The 17,632-nt window shown below is 43.0% G+C and overlaps 1 protein-coding gene across 3 annotated transcripts in view; it reads right to left on the reverse strand.

The window, feature by feature from the left end:
- Positions 1-17,632, reverse strand: part of grin2db (glutamate receptor, ionotropic, N-methyl D-aspartate 2D, b) — a 134,096-nt gene that overhangs the window by 74,697 nt on the left and 41,767 nt on the right. For 2 of the 3 annotated variants that reach the window (XM_077528068.1, XM_077528070.1), the window contains exon 1: positions 3,823-3,937. The exons of the other annotated variant lie outside the window; for it this stretch is intronic. The gene's annotated coding sequence lies outside the window, so the exon portion shown is untranslated. Of the gene's footprint in view, positions 1-3,822; positions 3,938-17,632 lie in introns of those variants that run through there. 3 annotated transcript variants of the gene reach the window in all.

Consider the following 17,632-nt stretch of genomic DNA (forward strand, 5'->3'; position numbering starts at 1 on the left):
TTTTTTGGGGTTTGTTTGTTGTTGTTTTTTTATGCTAGAGTAAACGGAAAGCTTTGATGCAGCCTCTGAACTGAAGAGAATGATTGACACATTGGTAGTTATTACAAAAACGGCCAGCAGGTGGCAGCAGAGCATAAGAGATCAATCAGGGCCATGTTGCAAAAATCTCTTTTCCACACTGTTAAAAGGATTTGGAAATAATGATGAAACATAGCTATATTCTAATGCGAATTGCTGCAAAACGGAAACAGATAGAAATATCCTTTTTTTTTTTTTTTTACTGGTGAAAGAAGAAACTAATTTTTCTTTTGGTAGGTTCCATGTTTTTATAGCCGTCTCACACAATATTCTGTGGGCCTTGAAAAATCACTCAAAATCTAGTAAAACAGCCGGGAGAGAACGGGATTGCTTCAGTGAAAATGCCTGGGAGTGAATGAGTTAAATGATCAATTTTGTTTTTTTCAATTTTCATGATAAAAAAATGGTAAAATGCTGCAAATGCTCTGAAATTCCACATGAAAGCATTTCATGATGCTGGATGAGCTCGGACACAAATAGAGAAAGGCAGATGGTCAGATAAATTTGTCAAGCACTGCAAATAAAATCAAATGAAAATAATTATGCCATAGATAGCTAAATGCGACAAAATTAATAGCAGGGAAACTGGGAACCACCATCCAGTTGGGTACATTTTTTTTTTTTTTTTAAAGCATTAGCTCAACATTGGCAGCAAGTCAAAGTATCATTGACAAAACAAGACATAATATTAAGCTAGCTGCTGTAAACTCAAGCTTTTTTTAAGTACTAAAAAAATGAATAGCTGACACCTCATAAAGTTGGCATATTCCTGGTTGGGGAATTGAACTGAAGTTTGTAATAATAATAAATGGCGTGCGCCATCTGTGGACTTTGCCCTGTCTGAGGCAATCCAACGGAAGCGCTCGCAAGCGATGGCAGGCCCGTTTAATGTCCTGATAACATCTGCGATGGCTGTCAAACGGCGCTTCACAACAAAGTGAATATAGAACCGCTTCAGCGTGGCAACTCTTAACGCCAAGAGGAACGCTTGCGTTGGGAGGCGGGGCCGCTTCTGTTGTACCGCAATCGAGTAAAAAGCACCAATCTGATCTCGTTCAAGACTAATTGATGTTGTATGCTAATGAGCGTTAGCTTAATTGGGTGTTGTTAGAAAGACCATGGCGGTGCATGGGAGGGGTTTGTGGGGAAATGTTACATCACACGGATGACGTAGGGTCGTGAGGCGTTTGGGACGTCGAGAACAGGAAGTCACCGGTTGCAGGATGTTGATGGAATTGAGCCACATGGAAACAGGAGGATTGGATGAGGAAAGGGACGGAATGTGTGCGTGTGTGTTTGTGTTTGGGGGCGGAGCCTGAACTCAAAGGCTTTTTCTGCAAAGCTCAATGAATCAATGACGCAGGGTCTGATGAAGCAAAATGGGTTTGGAAGAAAACAAGTATCCAAATGTTGATTTTGTTCCTCTCGACAGAAAGTGAAAGAAACAACCAGAATAATAGTAACAGTAACAATAATACATTAGCATAATCATAATAATGTTCATATTGAAGTCATTGAAATACAAAAATTAAGGCAGAATATTGCGAGAGTCTGAATTTTACAGGGGGAAAAATAAGACAATTTGGACCCGGTTCAATACCGGGTTCCTCTATTCATGTTTGAATTTAGTGTCTGGCTTCATTTTCGGTTATTTGCATGTCCAATAGGGGGCGCAATATGTAACACTTGGCTGTAATTCGGGGCATGTAAATATTAGGGCTGGGTTAAAAAAATAAATAAATACATTTTCCTTTTCAAGCCCAATATCGATTCATAAAACCATGACTCGACTACTTTATATATCTTTTTCCCATAAATTATTTAAAAAATAATAATTTTAAAGGCCAATTATTTTTCTTCTATCTCCGGAGTACCCGAGAAGACCCACGCAGGCACGGGGAGAACATGCAAACTCCACCCAGGAAGGCCGGAGCCCGGACTCGATCTTGCGTCCTCAGTACTGGGAGGCGGACGTGCTAACCACTCAACCACCTCCTAATCAATCAATCGGATTGAATTGAAGTGAATTAAATTGAATTGTGAAAAAAATGAAATTGAATCAAACTGAACTATTGTGAATCGAAATCGAATCGATTGAGGAAATGATGGAAAATGGATATCCAGCCCTAATATGACCCATGTGGACTTTTTAGGTGAGGACAGTCTCTGACAGACACATGGCCCAAACAATTGCTAACTGATGCTAATTGGATTGCTAACTGGACTAAAAAAAACTGGGACGGGACCTAAAAAAAAACATTGAAAAAAAAAAACTGGACAAAACAGTGGGGCTGGCAATATCTGCCTGGACACAAAGCTCAAAAGCAGGACCGTCCCATTTAAAGCAGGACCGTCCCGTTTAAACCGGGACTGTCCCTATCATTCTGAACCGTCCCAATCAAAACAGGACATCTTGTCACCCGAATATAACCTGAACTGCAGATAGCAAGGACTTCCCTGACAGTCGCTCGACAGAATAATCCAAATAATGAACTGCCATAAAGAAGTAGAAGACTGTTTGCAACAGTACGATTTCTTTTCAACCACTTTTTCCAACAACATGAATTCCCAATTCCCCATCTGCCTTCTCGTCAGCTCCTCGCACCTTCCGTCATCCCTGCCTCCACACCTCCTGTCTCTCCCGTCACCTCTTTTTTTTTTGCCACGCAACGCCTGCCCCGACGCAACTCTACGCGAACGTACGAACGTACGAACGTACGCGGCGGTTCCGAGGAGCCCGCGAGCCAAAGCGCCACTTTGCGGCCAGCGGCGCGTGAGGCGCTAACTGCTGCAGTGGTGCGCCTGCGTGCACATGATGAGCGTGCTCACCTGTGGGCTGCAAAGGAGCTGACTGAAACGCATGTCAACAGAAATGGAGGACAACAATTTGCATCTGCATGAAGGCAATTATTGTATTTGGGCACACAATTACTGCAGCAAATCTGGTGGTGGTGGTCGAGGGGGGGGGGGCAAAATAACACCCAGGCTGCTTCCTTGTGGTCAGCAGTGTGAACTTCAGCCTTGGTGGTCCCCGTGGACCTCGCTGGTGCTGATGATGCCGATCATGGCGGCGGTTTGTTGTTCACCTCAAGTGACGTACCGCAGGGGAGAAACAAAAGTTGATCCCACCGAACAAACTCGCGTTTCCAGTCCCCGTTCCTAAACAGTGCCCCCCCCCCCCCACCACCAAAAAATAAAAAAACATCCCGCCCGCCAATAGCACACGGGGGGGGGTGGGGTTGGGGGGACGAACTGGGCAATCTTGCGGCACGCGCAGGCAAGAGGGAGAGAAGAAAATGAGCATCAACAGATATGATGGAGCGTCTGCGGCGGCGCGGGGGAACCGCTGCAGCGGCGCACCGCCGCCGCCGCTCTTTGAAGACTTAACAACAGAGAGCAAACTCACGAGAATGAAAATTCCTTGCAGAACCCCCCCTCCCACCACCCATGACTAAACGGAATGCCGGCACCCGTGTGCGCGTGAGAGGTGCAACATGCGGCTTGGTGAGTTTTGCAGGCGCACCAATGACAGAAGGGTCAAAGCTCCGGTGCGCCATGCCGCTTGCACCTCAGCACCCCCCGGACGCCGAACGTGCCGACCCCCCCCCCCCACAAACAATCCACCTCCTCCTCCGTGTCAATGACGCTCCTTCATCCCGCGTCGCAAATTAATCCGAGACATGCGTGCGCGTGTGAGATCATGCCAAAAAATAATAATAATAATTTAAAAAAAAGACGACTTACTGTTTTTCACCGGCCTTTCCCCCCTCTTTTCCTGCGTCCCTCCATCCTTTTTTCACATCCTTCCGTTTTGAGGTATCCGTTTTTGCGTGTGTGTGTGTGAGCGCGCGTGTGCCCCCCAACAACCCCCCCCCCCCCCCACCCCCCACCGCCCCCCTTCTCCACCCCCTGGCTCTTCACGCACACACACTCACTCACACACACACACGCACGCGCACGCCGAGAGACGCCGGGAAAATCTCTCTCAAAACATACATATATGTTCTACGTGTATCCAGCGATCTCTCTCCCCCTCTCTCTCGTCCTCCCTCCCTCCATCTCTCTCTCTCTTTCTCACACACTCTCTCTCTCTCCCTCTTTGCCTGTTCTTTGGTTAAAATTCAGTATATGCACCCCGTCACCTAGCAACCGTCAACCTCTCTCTCCCTCCCTCTCTCTCTCTCTCTCCCTCCCGTTCCCTCCCTCCTCCCTCCCTCCATCACTGGCGACACGTGTTGAATGCTAAACTTAGCGGAGCGGAATAAAATTAATGAAAAGGGATGGAGGCTCTATCCAAGCCCCAACCTCCCTTTTTCACTGCCTCTCTTCACCCACTCTTTCACTCTTCACTCTTGCTCGTATCATAATGCAATATAAATATTTACTAGAAGCACTCAGCGTTCTTATTGCACCCCCCCCCCCCAATCTTGCATTGAGCTCTTCTGCATTAACCCCTCCCAACCTGCCTCCTTCTTCCCCAACCATCCATCCATCCACGCATCCAATATACGGTGGATATAAAAAGTCTACACACCCCTGTTTTTTGGTAAAGAAAAATGAGACGGAGGTATTATTTCAAAACATTTTCTGCCATTAATGTGTTTGAGAACCTGCGCAAGGATTTTTTTTTTCTTTTTGAGAGGCAAAGTTAAAAAAAAAAAAAAAAAGTTTGCATAAGTGTGCACACCCTCTCAAAACAGAAAGGCCTGTGTTCATCCATCCATTTTCTTAAAACCGCTTGCCCTTCACAAGGGTCGCAGGGGTGCTGGAGCCTATCCCAGCCGGCTTCGGGCAGTAGTACACCCTGAACTGGTTTGCCAGCGACCATCCACACTCACAAGCACACCTAGGGACAATTCGGAGCGCCCAATTAACTCATTCACTCCCAGCCATTTTCACATTACGCAATCCCGTTCGCTCACGGCTGTTTTACTGGATTTTGACTGATTTTGCAAGGCCCACAGAATATTGTGTTCTATTGCTATAAAAGCATGGAACCTATCAAGAGAAAGATTAAAGTCTCTTCTTTAATCAGGAAAAAAAAAAAAAAGTAAGTTTCTATCTTTTCTATGTTTCTATGTTTCCGTTTTGCAGCAATTAGCATTAGAAGGTAGCTAAGTTGCATCAGTTTTCACAAATCTATTTAAAATTGTAAGTAATTTAGCTTTTTTCTAGATGGCCCTGGTTGATCTCCTTTGCTCTGCTGCCACCTGCTGGCCGTTTGTGTAATAACTACCATTTCTGCAACCGTTCTTTGCAGTTGAGAGGCTGTATCAAAGCCTTCTGTATGCTCTAGCATAGAAAAAAACACTTTGGGACACTTAAAACATTTTAAAAAAAAAACGTATTTATACGTTATTGGGAGCAAATGAGTTAACCTGCCATGCCTGTCTTTGGAATGTAGGAGGAGACCGGAGTACCCGGAAAAGACCCACGCGGGCACGGGGAGAACATGCAAACTCCACCCAGGAAGGCCGAAGCCTGGACTCGAACCCGAGTCCTCAGAACTGGGAGGCGTGCTAACCAGTCATCCACCGTGCTGCCCTATTTTTATTCTCTTGGAAAATTAAGACTTGCTAATAAAAAACGAGAAAAAAAACTTTTTCAAATCTGACTGTATTATGACATAGGAAAATCTTAATCTGTTAAAATTGTAGGCGTTAACTCTCAATCTCACTGCAAGGACAGTATACGGCAATATTTGGACTGTTTTCATTTTCACATTTCCCCCCAATATTATAACTTGTCAGAATGTGAATCAGATTTATTGGCAAGGTCTGTAACAACACACAAGGACTTTTTCCTTACAGTCACAACCCATCGGAGAAACACGAAAAATATCAATGACCACCAGAGGGAGACAGAGCGGGAAGCCTGTCGGTTTGCTAGTTAGCGCCCCGAGTTTGTAATATTTATGATCTACGAATATTTCAAAATATACCGTATAGTAAAAATACACAAGTATGTAAAATAAACAACATGCATCATAGTATCTATACTATATATTTCTTTCGTAATATTCCGACTTTATCCTCGTACGTTTCTGTGTCCTGACATATTGACACACTGCTTGATTGCGGCACAGCATAGCGGCTCTGCCTCAAAGTTCCAAGGTCGGTGTTCGAATCTGTGCTCCAACCTGAAGCTGACATCAGTTCATGTCATGAGCATGAAATTGTTTATTTCACCAAATTCCAGTTTGTCAATGCACAAGTTGTAAACATTTTTGCATATTCGCTATTTTACTAGCAGTGTTGTCATTCTACAGCAAACACAGGATGCATTCCACTTTCTTTTTTTTTTTATATCTCAAAGCAGCGGGCATTGCCACTTCTTGAAAATCCAAATTGCATTATTTCTTTGCTCCACTGGAGTGAGGTAAGACCTTAAACACCTCCTTCAGAAACCAAGAATATGACATGAAATTGCTCCCTTGTTGGAAAATTGATAGATGTAATCTGATAGAAAAGTCAGAAAATAAGATTGTCAAGTGTTAAGTCTGGAATAAAACCCATTTCATCCAAATTGTATGATTATATCCTGCAAACAAATGGAAATTGTAGCCAAAAATCTCCACCTTTGGGAAGCTTCATTACAGTTAGTAAAAAATAAAAATAAAAAAATAAAATAAAAAGGAAGCGAGAAGGATACAAATAGCCAGCACAGAAGGTTAAGTGGCCAGTTGACCAAAATAAAAATAATAACAATGAATAAAACATACAGAAGTGTGTGTATGTGTGACTGTTTCTTGCACCACCCAAGCGGTCATTGTTCAAATATTGGTCGGAAGCAGCAAACGGATGTGATCCGCGTCGTGTCGCAAACGCGCCTTCGCGTCGCACTTGATTTGTAACTTTCCTCACGGCCAGGACGCGGCGTCCCAAGCGCGAGTGGGAATGATGAGCAAATGTCTGGGAAAGGCGACCTCAACCTTGCACCGACTCGCCGTCCTTCTCGTTACGGACGATCGCTTCTCGTTTGTCAAGTCAAAATCGAGTCCATTTCATTTCCACGGCGCCGATTCGCAGCAGAATTATTTCAAAGCGCTTTACACGTGGAACGGGTCAATATATATACGTATAAAACAAAATCAACTGATCCCTACATGAGCAAAATAGCGCCATTATGAGTTAAGGAAAAAATTACTATAAGAAAGAAGAAACCTTGAACAGAACCGAGGCTGCGTGAGGCGACCGTCTGTCTCGGCCGGTCAGGATAGAAGTGAAAAAAAACAAAACAAAAAAAAAAAACACACACATACTGAGGTCCTTAGCATCTTGCGAAGAAAATAATTAACATTCCAGGGACAAGTCCAGTTGATTCATTAATTGATTAAAAGCACGTTTTGTTTTGGGGGTTTTCTCGGTTGATTCTGCGATGGAATGCGAATGACGCTTGCGTGCTGACACGCAATTCAGAATATTAACGGCCGCTCGTGACTTCAGTCTACATGAAATGTGCTGTTCCAGGCACTTTTAGCACACGGCCCATATGGTGCGAAGGGTTAGCATGCGGGCTAATCAAGCTGATTGGGCTCCAGATGCTGCGGAACGACGGGCGGCGTGTGTTGCTGGACCACGCTTCGCTGATACCTTCACCGTCACTCGCTGCCCGTCGTATTAACTCATTTACTCCCAAAAACATATAAATACGTTCTATTTTAAATATTACCATGCTCCCAAACATGTATTTATATGTTTTGACTTTGGTGCAGCCTCTGAAGTGAAGAGAATGCTTGAAGTAATGGTAGTTATTACAAAAACAGCCAGAGGATGGCAGCAGAGTATAAGAGATCAAAAAGCTCTTTTCCCCATAGTTTTAAACAGATTTGTAAATAATGCTAAAACTTAGCCATATTCTAATGCTAATTGATGCAAAATGGAAAAAAAGATGTTTTTATAAGCAATAGGACACAATATTCTATGGGCCTTGCAAAATCAGTTAAAATTAGAGATGCACGCTAATATCGGTGGCCGAAAATTATCGACCAATTTGACGTCAAACAGATAAACCAGATAATAGAGAAATCTGCCGATAATTATCGGCAATTATCAAACGATTTGATTTCATACAGATATGATGGTCCATCCGTTGTGGTTGTGGCTCATATCAATAAAATTCATCTTCAATATTGTGCAAAGTTTACACAATGTTTCAATGTTGTTGTTGTTATTCTTAGAGTAGGACTGGAACGTATATTTGCATTCAAGTTAATTTCGCAAACAATTATTGGCGTACTTATCGGTTATCGACATCAGCACTTTCTAAATGATTGGTTTATCGTATCGGTTGAAAATAGCATCATCGTGCATCCCTAGTTAAAATCCAGTAAAATTGTGAAAATGTCCTGGGAGTTGAATGAGTTAATAGGCCCGAGACACATCAGGCTATGGCGAGAAGGTGAAATGGCAACTGAACTTTGCGTATTTTTTTCTCTCGTTATCTGTTTGCCGCGCGCGTTCATCAATCAAGTCGTCATCAACGCAGCTGCCCCCGCCATCCTCCATGTCTCTTTGCCTTGGGCTGACGGCGATATTGGGAAGGCAACATCGGCCTTCACGAAGCATGTGATGGGATGCGTCCTCACTGTTTTTACGCCTCTGCGTGTGTGCGAGCCACAAAGCAATCCACCCTCCGGGCGCTTTTTTTTTTCACCCCCGTTATGGTTAATAAAAAGCTCGGTGTGCGACTGGAGCGCATTGTGTCGCTGGTGTCTGTTTTTTGCGCCCGACACTTTAGTGTCTGCGTGAGCATCGTTGGCGCTCGGTGTGAGTTGAGAATGTTGGTGTTTGGTCTAATCTGATGTGACGGGACTCCCCTATCTCTATTTACGCATCTCTTTAGCTCTGAGCAAACAACCAAACAGTTAAGTCTCGCTCGGTCTCTATCGCGCTCACAAACACACTCGCAAAAAAAAAAAAAATAATGAAAAAAATACATGTGCACACAGAGGCATGCGTTTAACATTCTGGGCTGGACACCATTGTCCCTCGCTATTCTGAACAGATATAAAAGCACCAAGGTGGTTTCTAATATGGCTTACAGTGAAGAGCGCTTATCGCCGGGGATACGTTCCAGACCTACCTGAATAAGTCAAAATCTGCGATATAGAGACAGGCTGTATAACAAACTTTTTTAAGAAACACATTTAAACTTTCAAAACAACACACTTTTTTAAAATGTATCTCAACACAAAAAAAAAACAAAAAAAACTAAAAATAGTGTCTGGGTGTAGTCATGACTGACAGCCTTTTCACACTGCACTTAGCAAGATGGCAGTTGGGCAGTGTGCTGTGATGATGACATCTCGGCACATCCAATAAGCGAGTGTGGCTGAGTAATTTCAGAGTGACAAAAGCAAGAGATTTTTACGGAGTTGCACATTTAAGGGATGCTTGACTCATTCAGCCATTTTCAGCAGTAAAAAGTTCATATTTTGTCCAGAATTAACTTGATAACTTCATTCGCTTTCACGTACAATGAATACCTTTACAAAGTAAACATTCCACTTGCTGTCGACTGAAGATGACATCACCTGTGTTAGGTAGGTAAAGACCAATCATGGCTCAGTTTGCTGACCAAACCCAGAAAACAGGTGAGCCATGATTGGTCGTTACCTACTTCCTCAGCACAGGTGATGTCATCTTCATTTGACAGGAAGTGGAATGTTTAGTTTGTAAAAGTATTAATTGTACATGACAAATAATGAAGTTATCAAATTAATTCTGGACAAAGATGAACTTTTTACTGCTGAAAATGGCCCAATGAATCAAGTATCCATTAAAAAACAGAAAATGGAAGAAAAAATGTGTACGTCCCAGTCTCTTGAGCTCTAGTACATAAAAAATTTGTCATACTGTGATATAGTCAAGAAGACGCGGCAATGTGAAGTACACCTCAAAGTGGTCTTCGGGCGAGCCTAAACTTCCCCCAGATCCTGCCATGCCACTGGAATTCGATAGATCCATTCTATTTTTTTTTTTAAACTAATCCTCTTATCGGGATCAGTATTGCCGACCACGGCACACTTAATGCCGAAACCAGCGGAAAAAGGCACCAGGCTACTTCCCATTCAGTCGCATAGCAACCATCACCATATATGGGCAAACTTCCTGTACATGGAACAGAAATCGGTCTTGCAGTAAGGAATAAGATAAGTAAAACAAGAACAAAACAAACATTAGAAGTGAGTATACAAGTAAATAAAGTTTACAGATGCATCGGTCCAAATCTGTCCAAAGAAAGTCATTTGTTCCTGTTAAAAATGAAGCAAGCTGCTGTATGAGAACAAGCCTGCTGCGGGTTGATGAAGCTATCACAGTGTGTGTAATATTTCCCCCTTGATTGCCATTGTGACCCACATCCTGCAGTACAGCGGCGGGATTCAAATCATACGCCGCGCAAATGCGATTCCTGGAAGTTGCGCGTTACTCGAGCATTTGAATTATGGAACTCCTCGTGCCCTCGTTTACTGCACAGCCGTGATAATAAGCAATAAGTTAATTTGAAGGACAGATTTGTATTGCATTTTACTGTATATTGGATTGCATTTTTATTATTAAAAAAAAAAAAAAGGCTGGGATTGAAGAATTAGAGGACATACGGAAAGTGCATGCAGTGTAGCTTTTTCCAAGCGTCTCTTAATTCCTCCACCTAACACTTTATTAGCGCATTTACTTTGAAATGACTTGCTGAGTTGATCTCATTCACACTCTCGCTCGCTCTCTCGCTCGCTCGCACACCGGGCAGAAAGTGAGAAAGAAGCGGCAATTGAATTTTCTTTCAATCGCGGAGTGAAATAGATGAGGAAGAAAAAAAAAAAAAGGGAAAAGAAAGTCAGGCCACAGTGGCGGGCTCTATCTGGCGCACCCGCTCGACGTGGCTTTAATCCATTCCTCTTACCGTCCCTCTCACATACACACTTCTCCAAATCCCTTTCACTCCATTCTTGGAATAAATTATTCCATTTTCTTTTTTTTTTTTGCTCCACAGCATTTCTATTCGACTGCGGCTCGTCCCCACGGAAGGCCTGATGAGCGTGTTGGGTTAGCGCCCTCTGATCATCGCCCCTCTGAAGGCGTTTCCACACTCCCCTCGCACCCGCCCGCTCTCACATATACGACAACAATACAGGATGGATTCTTTATTGTTTTTCCTCCGGGACAAAACGGTGGCACTTTTCAGATTAATGATGACATTTAAGAACACTGAGCAATTTTAAACAGCATCTATAATTCATCCGGGAACACGTGTTAACCTAATGCAGTGCTTCTCAATAGTGCCCCCCCCGCCCCCACCCACCCCAGAGGGGGTGCGAAGCTTCGTCAAGGGGGGCGCGTTTGACCTCGGGGAACATGCTGTTTTATTTTGATTTTTGATTTTTTTTTTTAAATTGTCTTAGAATGAAGTGCAATTGCACCTCCACTACATTAGGGGGCAGTGGAGCTCTCATTGGCAGAGTGTGCCGCATGGGGCATTCACTTAGTGGTGTAGGGGTTTTGTTTGCACTGAGGTGAGGAAATATGACGAAGCCATGGGGGGTGGGGGTCGCGAGATGTTTTCTTCTTCTGGGGGGTGGGGGGGGGTAATGACAGAAAACAATTGAGAAGCACTGACTGGCTCATGAATATGAATCAAAATGAATTATTCTTTTTTTTTTTTTTTTTGTAATTGGACGAGAGACTCTGAGGAATTGATTAGCAGGGTAAAACACATGGCCGGGTGATTTCGTTGGAATGTTTGTATATGTGCGATCAGTTGGCACGGATCAAAACGTTGTCTGGATCTCGTACCCGCGGTCGCACCTCGTCTTTCTCGCTTGTGCGTTTCCCGGGGGGGGGGGGATACTTTGACAACAGGAGGCCGGGATTAGATAGGGATAAGCGAGCGCTCTGTTTCATCGGGAGGGGATTCAATTCTAACAAGACTTTAAAAAAAAAAAAAAAAAATAAAAAAAAAAAAAGAATCACATGGGTTCACATGCAGGAGAAAAAAAAAAAAAGAAGTGAGAGTCCCCACCCCCACCCCCCACCCCCCACCCCCATGGCGGGCGGCCCTCCAGTGGTATCAATTAAGGAACCGGGCCGATCAATGTCTTAGCAACAGTTTGATACGCAACTACAAGGAGATTACAGCTAATCTCACGTTTTACCACAGAGGAGCCGGTCTCGCAAACATGCGTTTGAAGACCCCCGGCGCCATCCCCCACCCTACTTCTACTCCTTACACAAAACACACATCACAACACGACGAGACGTTAACACAACGAGAAGTTTCTTCTTTTGTCTTTCGGCCTTTTGTGCCTTCAGTCACTCGTTCAAAAGAAAACAGTATGTGGTTGTTTTTTTTGTTTTTTTGTGGTGCTCGTTCTCTTGCTGTGAGTTTTCTCTCCTTTTACCAGACTGACCTAAATACTTTGTGATGACTGGTCCAAAACCGAGATCACAGACATCCAGCGTGTCAACTCAAACAGAGGCAGTCTTGGTGCTGTGGGCGCAAGGACTGATCCAAACTGTACTGCCGTCCACAAGTTGAATCTCAGAGCACAGCGGTGTCAAAGTTATTTGCACTCATCGGAGTTATGGTTGCCCTTAGGTGGGGGGGGGGGGGGGGTCGTAATGGCGAAACTATGTAAATGTGTGAAGAATTGTGAACCGGTAGTCTCCAATTAAAAAAAAAACTAAACAAAAAAAGATTGCTTAAAGGAGAAGTCAACCCCCAATGTTTTTCGACAATATGTTCTAATATTGCGTAATTGGAATACGAGTTAAGCAGCCGTTTTTATCCGTCTCCATCTTTGCCACTTGCTGTCGACTGAAGATGACATCACAGGTGCTCAGGGCTCAGGTAACAACCAATCACAGCTCAGCTTCAAAAAACAGGTTAGCTCTAATTGTTTTTTGCCTGAGCCCTAGCAACCGTGATGTCATCATCAGTCGACAGCAAGTGGCAAAATGAGATGGCTAAAAATGGCTGGATTTTGCTTCAAAACGTATTCCACAAATGTATTATTAAAGGGATACTTGACTCATTGAACAATTTTCAGCAGTAAAAATTAATATTTTGTTTATAATTAATGTGGTAACCATTATTTTTCATGTACAATTAATACCTTTAAAAAGTCACTTTTCTACTTGCTGTCGACTGATGATGACATCATCTGTGCTGAGGAAGACAGATAGATAGATAGATAGATAGATAGATAGATAGATAGATAGATAGATAGCATCAGAAAAATAAATAAAATAGACAATAAAAGCAAACGTCTCAAAAGTACTAAAAATAAATAAATAAATAAAAATTTAATTCGACCATACCCAAAAAACAGGTGAGTCATGATTGGCCATTACTTACTTCCTCAGCACAGATGATGTCATCATCAGTCGACAGCAAGTAGAAAAATTACTTTTTAAAGGTGTTAATTGTACATGAAAAATAATGAAGTTACCAAATTAATTCTGGACAAAATATGAAGTTTTCACTGCTGAAAATTGTTGAATGTGTCAAGTATTCCTTTAATCAGATTGTATTGTTTAGACTATTGAAGTCACATAACATATTATTGTCAAGAAATTTTTAAGGTTGACTTGCACTATAAAAATCTTCAATATTTCAGACCATACATGAGAAACGGTTGACAGTTTTGCAGATGGAAAAGCGTCAATATGAAGCCGAGCCATGCCAATAAACATCATGCAAGTGGAAACGGCCGGGCGCCAGTTAATCACAGTGCGATTGTGAACGTGGTTTGCCATTGAAAGGACCCTGCGTCGGTTAACCACAACACTACCAAAATGAAAACGACGATTTACAGTCTTTCCTCAGAAAGTGCTGAATCCATCATTCTGACTCGCACTCTAATCCGTCCCCTTCACCTTTTGCCCGGGACAAAAAAACCTGCAGCGTCTACTTCCATGCCCTTCTTACATCGTCGAGAGGGCGGGGTCTATCGTTCACATGCTCGGACAAGCCGCCACAAAACCTTTGACCTTGGCTTGTGGACACGCCTCCAGATTGGAGAGCCGGTAATGCAGCGATGGCATCCGGCCCACCGGTTAATGATCTGTTTTTTTTTCCCCCTTCTTTAATCTTTATACTGATCAGAAGCTCTCACAATGCACACACACGCACGCACACGCACACAAGCACAGCAGGAAACATGCAGTAGAGGTCAAAAAGTGCTTGGCTAGTCTTTTTTTAAGTGCGCCCATTCATTTTTCATTGGAGGGGGGATGTGAAAAGGTTAAGCGCGGTGACGAAGTCCCCCCCAATCTCATCAAGGCCGCTTACTTGTCGGACAGAAGCAGATGCAAAAGGACAAGCGCTCACCACAAGATGTTCATAAAAAGGCAGAAGTGCAACGTCGGGAGGCTCGCAGGAGGAAGGAAGTCATTAAGCGATCTATTAGTGAGATTTGATCGGAGCTATCTGTCTTATTTAAATCTCGACTTGCGCTTACAGGAGATGGTCGTGAAAAAAATGGATAGCCGTTTATCTGACGTGGAAGCATATTTGGTAACTTGTGGGAACTTGTAGAACAGCGGGATAATGTGTCAAGCGCTGACCTACGTTTACAATTTAGAATTGTATGAATTTATTTCAAAAAGCTGGTTAAGGTTTTTTTGGCCAATCACATTTCAGCTTCTCTGTGTTGCCATGTACATGTAATCTGGCCAAGGCAAACACATTTCCGAGTGCTGACATTTATTTATTTTTTTTTAACACCCTCTAATTGGTTGAGCTAAAAATGCACACTACATGATGTTTTCACCTGTCACCTGTTTTCTGCAGCTGACCTGTGATTGATGGTTACCTGAGACTTGAGCAACCTGCGATGTCATTTTCACTCGACAGCAAGTGACAAAATGGCTGCCTTCTGAAATTGATAAAAAATAAAAAATAAAAAAATAAACTGCTGGAGGATTTTGCTGCTTAACTCATATTCCACTAACGCAGTGCTTCTCAAATAGTGCCCCCCAACCCCCCCAGGGGGGCGCGGGGCTCCATCAAGAGGGGCACATTTGACCTCAGGGAACATGGATTTTTTATTTTTTTATTTTGATTTTTTTTTACTCTCCTATAATAAAGTGCAATTGCACTCCACTACATTAGGGGGCAGTGGCGCTCTCATTATGGCAGGGAGCATTCGCTCGGTGGTGTAGGGGATTTGTTTGCTTTTTTATTTTTTTATGTTTATTTTATTTTCTTTTTTTTTACTGTTCTAGAATAAAGTGCAATTGCACCTCCACTACATTAGGGGGCAGTGGCGCTCTCATTATGGCAGGGAGCATTCGCTCGGTGGTGTAGGGGATTTGTTTGCTTTTTTATTTTTTTATGTTTATTTTATTTTATTTTTTTTTACTGTTCTAGAATAAAGTGCAATTGCACCTCCACTACATTAGGGGGAAGTGGCGCTCTCATTATGGCAGGGAGCATTCGCTCGGTGGTGTAGGGGTTTTGTTTGCACTGAGCGTGCGCGCTTTGCACACAGCAAAAAAATAAATAAAAATCAGCACAAATTATTTTATATATTTTTGTTTTGCAGGTTAAAGGTTTTTTTTTTTTTTAAATATTGTGCTCCTGAGTTAACGTTGGTGATCAGTTCGAATGCATTCATTCGTCCATTTGTTAATAGGGGCGACAAACGCGGCGTGGCTCTGCATATGGGCTTACACAATTACCAAAAGTCATGATTACAAGACAATAATGATGTTGACTAAACTAGGCCTAAATTGAGACATATTGCCCTAACGGAGCCTGTTGTCGTGTTCGCGTTAAGGGCGAATGCACCTGAATCGCTTCATCGTTTTCACTGCAGCTGGTTGCTCTGCCCTTACATTGGTTGGCGAGAACGTTTTGTGTTACTACCCAACATCTGCGAGCAGCTGTGGGGGTTGGGAACAATGCGTTTTGCATAATTAGCAAAAAGAACACTGAAAATATACCATTGTGCGAAGATGAAAGACATAATCTGGTCAAATTCCAGAGGGGAATGAAGGATAGAAGGAAATGATGTCGAAAGCTTCAGCGTGTGTTCTGTAGCACTTGTGCTGCAATGAGAACGGGAATTCCTGGAACATCAGCATTTTATTTGATAGTCATCAGTATAGTACCATGGCTGGCTTCAAAATATCGATATATCGATATTGTATCGATACGCCTTTTCATATTCCAATATCGATACATAAAACCATGTATCGATATCTCGATATCCCCCCCCATGCCCCCGAAGCCAGCTGGGATAGGCTCCAACACCCCCGCGACCCTTGTGAGGAAAAGCGGTTAAGATAATGGATGGATGGATGGATGGATGGATGGATGTCACAACAATGTGAATGTCGTGAGTGTCCCATATTATCCGAGATTATCCGTATTTTGGACTAAATTGTTATGTCCCGTCCAGGACCTCAAAAAATCCCGTAAAATAATTCTCAATTCTTACACGAAATGCAGCAAACGGCATTTTGCCATTTTTGGACCAAGGCTGCTCCCGTTGGTTGACAAGTGACAAGGAAGTTGCTCGTAGCCAATAAAATGAGTTGCTGGGTGTGACGTAAAAGAGGTAAGAGAGGCAACTAGAGAGAGAGCGAGAGGCACTTCCTGGTTTCGTCACAACTTAATGTCGTCTACACTCCAAACGCCGATCTTAACACGTCGGCTGCCAACGTATCAGCGGGAGCAATACAAGATGTATTCTCGTACTATTTATGAACAAATACTGCGAGAATTTAGCTTGCTGGCAAGTTTCGCAATCGGCGCTTAATACAGCAAACCGCACTCGACAGGTCCTAGATCCGCTAAAACGGCAATGTCACGAAGCACGGCACCTGTCAGCCAATCACAGGCATCAGGCATCGTCACGTGCATTTGTTGTGGCCGTTTATACTGCACAAGTGGCTAAATAATAATAATAATAAAAATAATAATAATAAACATAATAATAATAATAATTATTATTATTATATAATAATAATATCATCCCAAACCACCAGGAAAGCATAATTTAAAAAAAGGGGAAAAAAATAATAATGCTGGTAATCGATGCCACAATCAAGTGTTGACTACGCATCCGTGTCGTTAGCGATTGTCCTGCAAATTGTGCTGAGGCGTGCGCTGTCAGGGCTGAACGTGTGTGCACTGAGACACCTCCGTGCTGTGAAGTGGCTTACCCTCTCCAAACACTGATCTGATAAGATACAGTCGGTGCAAAGCTCACCGGGAATTTCTTTTCACTGCGCTTTCATGATAGCAAACGCGGCGTGGAGAGCTCAGGTACTTTTTTTTTTTTTTTTTTGCCCATCTCAGGACACCGGCGAACAACAACAAAAATCTTATGAGGCAGTATTGTATTGATCGTATTATAAGTTACACATTTTTTCATAAAGGGAACGCAAAGATTGAAGTTGTTTTGCGAGGGAACGCAAAGTTGTTTATTTCGCCTACCACGTCAACTTAGGTGCGCCGTAAACACTTCCGGGTCATCTTCCACATGGCCAAAAGCGTCGAGGAAGGAATGTTTGTAAACATGAAACAAAGCAGTGGGAAAGCTTTTCCA

Source organism: Festucalex cinctus, chromosome 7 (assembly GCF_051991245.1).
Source record: "Festucalex cinctus isolate MCC-2025b chromosome 7, RoL_Fcin_1.0, whole genome shotgun sequence".
In the NCBI taxonomy this organism is placed as follows: domain Eukaryota; kingdom Metazoa; phylum Chordata; class Actinopteri; order Syngnathiformes; family Syngnathidae; genus Festucalex; species Festucalex cinctus.